General features: G+C 29.5%; 1 pseudogene; it reads left to right on the top strand.

Annotated features, from left to right (window-relative positions):
- Positions 1–7,906: 7,906 nt before the first annotated feature.
- LOC120582862 (uncharacterized) lies at positions 7,907–8,025 on the top strand (annotated as a pseudogene).
- The last annotated feature ends 793 nt before the right edge of the window (positions 8,026–8,818 follow it).

Raw genomic sequence — 8,818 nt, 5'->3', positions numbered from 1 at the left:
GAGTACTTTTTATTTTTTCAGAGCTGAATCCAAATGAGATACAGATTTTACTAAAATGTTACATTATTAGGAAATATATAACAATATGACTGATATACCTGGGAAATTGACCTATTTTTCTATATAGAGTGACCTACGGTGAGGTAAAGTGTAACCCTAGTCACAACAAAGTTAAAGTTCCATGCTTTTATTAAAAGATATGTCACTGAAATTAACTTTACTGAGTAGTATAAAGCATCAGGTCAAGTTACAATATAAGTTTAATATTTTATATATATTGGGTTACATTATTTTAGAAATATCCCTTTGCCTCTCTAAGAAAAATGATTCCCAAACATTATTCTGGCCCAGAGAGAAGAGGAAAACTTATAAAAATAAACTTTCTTGTGCCCACCAATAAGTCATCTTTCCGCTCTTATTCACATAGCCTGAGGCAAATTCCATATATCTGCCTTTTTAACATGAACTCCAGATGATTTTGAACTAAGTGGTGAGTGGAAAGAACTTTAAGATGCATTGTTTTATGGCAGAAAAAATATTGGTAGTTAACTTTCATAAAATCTTATAGTAGCCTTTAAAAATGGAGTATAAATGTAGTTTAAATTGTATTGTGGTATTTACATTTAATATGGAAATTGCCATCTCTCCTTTAAGATGTGGATTTATTGTAAGATGAACTTTTAAGTTCATCTTAAGATTCTGAAACAGAAAGATGCCTGCAGAAAATATATGTAGAAATAGAAATTTGAAAGAACACCTATCAGTGCTGTTAAATCTTCAGTAACTAACATATCTTTCAAAGAAAAAATTTAATTTTCAATTATCTCTTGGTTTTACTAAATTTGACATACTATTTTGCATATATTTTTCTTTCTGGACATTCTTATGATTAAAACTTATAATGTACTTTTTAATTCTTTCAAATTTATGGTTAGATAAAATTAGGCTAATTAATATAATGCTATTATTAGCCATCATAATCAATAATAACAACTAAGGAGGTCTAAGTCAAACTGTTAAATAAGAAAAGATAAGGAAAACTTAAAATCTTCCACCAGAGAGAAGAAAAATGACACTATACAAAAAAATTTAAAAAAGAATGAAAGTTGTTTGTTCAAAATAGAGTTGAAATGACAATATAAACATGCTTTTAAAGTGTTAAAAATAAGCAATCAATCTTGTGTTTTACATGCCGTGAAATAGTCTTCAAAAATTAAAATATAAACTATATCAAATTGATAAAAACTGAAAGAATTCACTTCCAATAGATTTGCAATATAAGAAATGCTAGAAGCAATTCTTCTAGCTGAAAGGGTTGGAATAAGATGAAACTTGGATCTGCAAAATGGAATAAGAAGCAACACAGAGGGTAAATACTTGAGTATATATAAAATAGTGTGCATATTACAATGCATATCAACTTAAAACTTTACTAATATTTTAAAGCATGAATTTATAATATACTATTGGTGTTATAGCATAATTATATAAAATATATGGCAGAATAAGTGCAAAGAGTTTTGGGGATGATATAACTATACTTTTGAAAAACAAATAATTTTCATGAATTATTATTATTTAAGGGTAAGCTGTGATAAATTAATGTATATTTTAATCTCTATAGCAACCACAAAAAATCACAAATATAGATAGCTAAAGAAATCAGTGGAGGACATAATATAGACTATTTAAAAATACTCAATTTATTAAAAAGTAGGTCAAATGAAGTAACAACAGTAAAAAATAAGGGAATAAAGAAACAGAAAACAAAATATTCAAATGAATTGTAAATATCAATAATTACATTAAATGTAAACATATTAAGTACACTGATTAAAAAGGAGAGTTTCTCAGAATGGATACAAAAGGAAATACTAACTATAAGCTAGTTATAAGAAACATATTTAATTTTTAAAAATATACAAGTTAAAAGTAAAAGGATGAAAGAAAATATGCAATGCAAACTTAGTCATAAAAATCCTAGTTTGAAAAAAATCTTAGTGTGATTTTATATATATCAGTAAATTTATATTTTAATAAAGATGATTAGCAGAGTTTTATCTTTGGATATTTCATAAAGATAAAAAGGAAATGATCATGAAAAAGACAATAAATTTATATGTACCTGATTTGAGTTTTAAAATACATTAAAAAAAAGAATAGTTTTTAAAATACATTAAAAGAAGAATGAAGGGAGAAAGAGAAAAATCTACAATCAAAACTTAGAAATTTTTAACCTTGCCCTTTCAGTAATTTCAAAGTATTTCTAGAGGAAAATCAGTAGGCATATAGAAGTGACATCTGAGAATAATTTGCCCCCACTGGTATTTTTAGACTCTTCCAACTAGCAATAGCTTAATTTTTTTACCCAAGCAAAATAAAAACATGATTCTCCAGAAAGACTTGTAAAACAATAGTAATTTTTTTTCACAATAATGAAAAATTGAGAAAATGCCAAATAACCACCAAGAAAATTGTGGTATATTCATATAATAGAATACTACTAGGCAATACAAGGAATAAAGCATAGATATACCTACAACAAAATCCACACTTTTCTTTCCCTCCTTGATAGGTAGGTAGGTAGGTAGATGATAGATAGATGATAGATAGATAGATAGATAGATAGATAGATAGATAGATAGATAGATGCATGATAGGCACCATTTTCTGCCTTCTGTGTTCTCCTGAGACTCACATTTCTCAGGCTATCTGCCTACAGTGTTCGATTTTATATTCCATCAGTGGAAGCCAATCACACATGATTGACAGAATAGAAGAGAAGCACATGTGAGCCTACCTCCATGAGCATAATCTGCAGAGCATCCAGTTTAATCTCAGAGGCACCTGTGTACATCACAGTTATTTTCCCCTTGTTTTTGCAACTTCTAGACTGAAAGAAAGGGTTGAACTTGGGCTTTCTTGACCTTCTGTCCTTCAGGCCATTTAGTAGTTTTGTAAATACCAAGTAACTTCAATTACATCCATTTTTGATTGAAGTAGTTAGAGTAGTTTCTGTTTGTTTGTTTGTTTGTTTGTTTACTGGAGCGTAACAGATACAAATCTAAAAAGTACATATTGAGACAATATCTGTTAAGATATAATTTTCGTACAACAAAATTAAACTTATTTAGTTAGATGAGTTTTTTCAATGATATACAAAAAGTAACCTCAATCCAAATTGAAAAAAATACTATATTTCTCTTACCTGAGAAAGTTTCTTTATGCTTCTCTTTGGTCGATCACACTGCCCAATTTTGAAATATATACCATAAAATAACTTCTGATCGTGGGCTTCATATAAATAAAATCAGTACATATATATAGTCTATATCAATTGATGAGAAAGTCTAATTTTTTGGAAATATTTATGTAGCAAGATTATACCAGTTCCTTGAAATTTGAGAGTATACTCACAGTTATTCCTTATTCTGAAAGAGGTAATACCTTATTTTGTATAGTGATGTAAAAGTGTTTCGCAAAATAAAGAGAAGCTATATGTCTGGCTCATACTGTGGTTTGCTATTACATACAATGAGATTTTGCAGGCTTAAATGTTGGGTGATAAATTATATTGAGGGCATCCACATTACAAACCTGTATAAGATGCAGATATATGTACTAAAGTTCTCTTCACCTATATCAGCTCTCTTGATCTCAAAAAACATTTTATAATAACCAGATAGTCTATTTTTCTTTTCTGTTGCATTCCTTTTGGCCACAAAGCAGTTTATAGCCCACGATTGTAGATAAGAAAATGCTGTATTGTTAGAATTAGTATTTTTGTCTTTCCCTTATTTACTATGTAAGATTTATAATCTATTTGAAAATACCTTGATGAATTATAGATAGTTAAACATAAATGTGGATAGGAAGAAAAGTCATGTTTATTGAAGATCTACCTAATATATTTCATGTACTGTAGTAAGTTAAGATGTAATGTCATATGTAATATGAAATATTTATAGTTATCTTTTTCAGGACTATAATTGTGACTTTGAAATAATGACTCTGACTTAATTTTCCAACTACATTTAAAACATATTGGCATAGGTACCTGTTTTAATTGTATACATTGACATACTTATTCTAATGGTGTCATCATTTAATTTATACATTATTTCATTAAAAGATAGAAATATTTTAGTAAGAAGAATTTCTTCAACTCTAGAAGGTGTGCACTGAATATATAATTTATACTTTTAAACTTTTATTTTTATACACTGTTTTTGGTTTATTAAAAATGGAATGAGAACAGTAGTCTTTTCCTTAATGTCTCTGTGAAAAAGCTCTGTTATAAATCCTACTATAACCAAGAAACAGAAATTCCCAGAGGGGCACACAGAAAGATTCTGGCTTTTGTAAAACCATTTCCAAGCAATAAGCCTAGAATAATATAAATTGTACTTTTTCCTGAGGATGTTCTGATGGTTTTATTTTTTTCCTATATGTGAAATTATTACATTAAGAAATAAACTAAAACAACTGTTGAAATGATTACCAAAGATATCTTAATACTCATTTCTTACACTCCTATTTTTTCATTATTATCAAGAACGGCTAATACTTAAGCTGCTCTTGCATTTATAAAAGCCTGAGAAATAAATGGGAAGAGGAAAGAAGACCCAAGTTTGGTACAGTTATTTTATCAGGGCAGGTTGAGGGAGATGATCCTTTGTAATATTTTGACCCTATCCTTTAGCTAGTACAACACAAAATGATAAATAGTATGATGGCATATTATGGCGCTAAAAACATAAAATCCAAAAGAATATCTGGAAAATATAATTTAAAATTCCCAAGCATCTCTGCATCTTCAAATTAGCATAGGATAGAACTAAGCTGACTAGCAACTCTAAAAAGATAACTCAGATAAAAAACAATTAAATACAATCCTCAAACTATTTCTCAGTGAAGAAGTAGGTGTGATGTTGGTTTTCTACATTTTTCACATATTAATTTATTCCAACAATATATGTGCAAGCACTTACACTTTTTCTGATATTTTTTCTTTCTTTCCAACAATAAGCTACTTCCTTGGCCATTCCTTCCTAGGGGGTCAGTTTCCTGCCCCTTCTCCCCCATTTACCATTACAACGAGGGCACTGCTATCTGGGGTTTTTATTTTTATTCAGGGATCACCTATTAAATTCCCTACCTTCAGTTTGGATCCTAACTGTTTTCTTCTGTCTTTTATATCTCTTGTGTCCTTCAAATCTGAGTTAGTAGCATCAGGTTTTAGTGCTGAGAAAGTAGAATTCCTTATCTTTTAAAAATATCTGTTTATACTTCGTATTGTGCAGTTATATATCACTTCATATCGCTTTATCTCCCAGGCATAGTGATTTTACCATCTTCTTGGAGAAGAAGTGTCACTTGCAACTTTTCCTCACATTCTTTGTATTCACTCAGATTTGAAATTTTAGCTTGGTCACTACTATACCTGTGGACTTAGGCAAATAACAAATTATCTAAAACATGATATTGTGGTGACTTGTACTATGACCTGAGTGTAGAGAAAATTTTACAGAAGAGGAAATAAAGGAAAAGATTTGTAAATTTGACTAAAAATTTAAAAAATTGCATGAGAAAAAATACTGTGAACAAAGACAAAAAAGAGAATGGGCAAACTACATGATACTAAAAGGTGAAGGGATTATGAAGTACAAATTCGTAGTTACAAAATAGGGGATGTAATATAAACTCTATGCTGTACTTTACATCACTTTGTAAATTATATAAATGTTAACCACTATGCTGTACACCTGAAACTAATATAAAAGAATACTAAATGTCAACTCTGATTGAAAAATTAAAATTAAAAAATTTACAAGAAACTATTGTTAACATATATTATAGATAATGGCTCAATATTCCAAGATTATAAAGAATTTTTAAAAGTTGACCAGAAACAAGCAAACAGTATATAAGAAAGGCATGAAAAATTTGCAAAAGAGATATAAAAATCCTTTATAAGTATATGAAAAGATATTCAACTTCACTCATCAAGGAAATACAAATTAAAACTAAAATACAAAATTAAAATGGGATATAATTTCCTACCATTAAATTAGGAGGGAAAAAAAAAGGCTAACAACGTCCTTGTTGGAAGAGGAAAATATTAAGTAAAAGAAGAAACACGAAAGATTATATACGGTATGTTAATCTTTAAGAAGGGAAAGTTAGAAAATGAACTATTTGCTTATACTTACAAAATGAAAAAAAAATAGAAAGGATAACCAAAAACATTAAAATTGATTACATACCAGGAATGGAGAATAGTGAGATAAAGAGAGACAAGAAGGAATAATGCTGTTCTGTATATAGGTTTATTTTACTTTTGGAAACCTGTTAACATGTTACATTTCAGAACATAAAATTAAATCGATGAGTTACAGGATCAACTAAATATGTAATTATGTTGACATGGAGAGTCAGTCTCACTGTAGAAGTTTGGACATACTATTATGGAATAAGAGAAGGTAAGAAAAAACTTGGTGGAGATAGGTTAAATTTGAGATTATCTGGTGAATTTATGATTTCTATAATATGTACTGATTATGAATGCACATGGACATGTATATGTATGCATATTTGTTTATATGTGCTTTATATGTTCATATTCCTTTGTATACTTCTTAGCTCTGTCTCATAGAAAGGCCAAAACAAAAGAAAAAGCAAATAAGTACTTTAGTAAAAATAAGCATACTTAGCTCCCAGACACTGATCACTGATTCCTTCTCCACTATAACAAACCAGGTCCCCTCAGAAATTGGCTGATTTAGGGGTTGGACAAGTTAGATACAAGATGAGCATAAAATATGTAGTTATAATACAAAGTAAGAAGCGCTTCACAAAGAAAGTTATTGTGGGGATAATTCTCACAGGAATCAGATTGAAGAGGCAAAATCATGAACTATTTGAATACCAACATGTTAAATTACAGGAATTATTTAACAACTCTGTAAAAAAAATAGGAATCCATGACTTCATACCAATTATTAATTATGGGAAAAAAAAGAAAGTTTCTTGCTTATGGTTGAATGCCAAGGACCAAAGACAAATGTAAAAAAAGTGCTACAAAGTTATCATTTTGCAACTTATTTTAATGAATATTCGATCAGGAAAAAATCGTCAATAAACATTAAACTAGATTTTGTTGAGGAGAAAAATATTGCATGGTCTTAAAGTGTCTCTCCACAGACTACTTATATGTGTAAGAAAAATTAAACACACACACACTAATTATACAGTAATCACACAGAATCTTAACTGGGTAATCAATGTTAATATCAGCAATGAAGGACAGTTAGATATTATGTAACTGAAAACAGAATGCCTGAAAAAAAACAAAACAACATCTACGTAATATACTGGCCAAGAATGCATTACCTGAATTTAATCATAAAGAAACAACAAGCAAAGAAAAAGTGAGGAAAATTCAATTGCAAAAAGAGGTTGTTGTATTATTTAGAAAGGTCAATGATATAAATGCCAAAAAAAGGCTATGCAAACGCTATGAATGAAAGGATGTTAAGTAAACTAATTAAATGCAATAATTGACTGGATCCAATACTGTATGGAGAAAATAATGCTATAAAGAAATTACTTAGTAAAATGACAAAACTGGAGTATTAACCATGGATTAGATTAAAAGACTCTATCCATTTTAAATTTATGAAGTTGATAACTATATTGTGGTTATGTAAGAAAAAAACACACTGAAGTACTGAGGTATAAGGGTCTATGATACAAATAAATTATGAACAGTTCAGGAAAAAAAGTGTGTGTTTGTGTGTGTGTGTGTGTGTGTGTGTGTGTTTCTGTGTGTGTGTGTGTGTGTAGGGAGAGAGAGGGACTGGAGAGGGAAAGCAATTGATAAAACAAAAGATAAAATTTCAACATCAGCTACTGCCATGCCACCCTGAACAAGCCCAATCCCGTCTGATTTCAGAAGCTAAGCAGGGTGGGGCCTGGTTAGTACTTGGATGGGAGACCACCTAGGAAGACCAGGTGCTATAGGTGTAAAAAATAAAAAATATAAGGAGGATCGTAAGCTGACAAAGTCCTTGCAATCTGTGAGGTCAACCAAGGGTTGCCTCCCCCTCCCCTAAAAAAAAAAAAATTCAACAACAGATATGTCTATAAATGTAAACAAGTGTTCTTTGTACTATTTTACTTCTGAAACTCTTCTTTACATTTTAAGTTATTTTCAAATACGAAGTAAAAAACGGAAAAATAAAGTGATAATCATATTTGTTTAATACAGTGGTTATATATAAATGTTTTCTGTAAAATTCATAAAGACTTTGTTGACCATTGACACAAATTCTATATCATTAAGAAAGAATAATATTCCAGGCTCAGAACCCTCATCAGAGAGCCTGTAGAAATTGTCAGCCTGAATTTCCACTTGAACAGTCCTTGCAGTAAAATATTTCCATCATTCACATAAGATAGATTGAATGAGAAAAAACTCATCAAGAGAGACAAATACATTTGCTTGTTATTTTGATCTTTGCATTTTGCTCTGAGAATATTTCTTAAATATACCTTGAACAATGCTGACTATACATTAATATCATAATTGTTCATGATGCTATAAACAAAATTAAAATATTTCTAAATTTAAAAATTTGTCTTGATCCAAGATGAAAAACAAACAAATCTCTAGATGATAATAAGAAGAAAGATATTTAAACTAAAACAGTTAGAAAAAAAGGAACAAAATGTAGCCATTACACAATCATCTGGCCTTTAAAGCAAAACTACTTTAAATTTCAGTTAGAGAGAGAGAATTAATTTGAATTTTCATTCC

Source organism: Pteropus medius, unplaced genomic scaffold (genome assembly GCF_902729225.1).
Source record: "Pteropus medius unplaced genomic scaffold, Ma_sr-lr_union100, whole genome shotgun sequence".
In the NCBI taxonomy this organism is placed as follows: domain Eukaryota; kingdom Metazoa; phylum Chordata; class Mammalia; order Chiroptera; family Pteropodidae; genus Pteropus; species Pteropus medius.
Note: the sequence above shows the minus strand (reverse complement) of the source record. Positions and strands in the feature narration are given on the sequence as shown.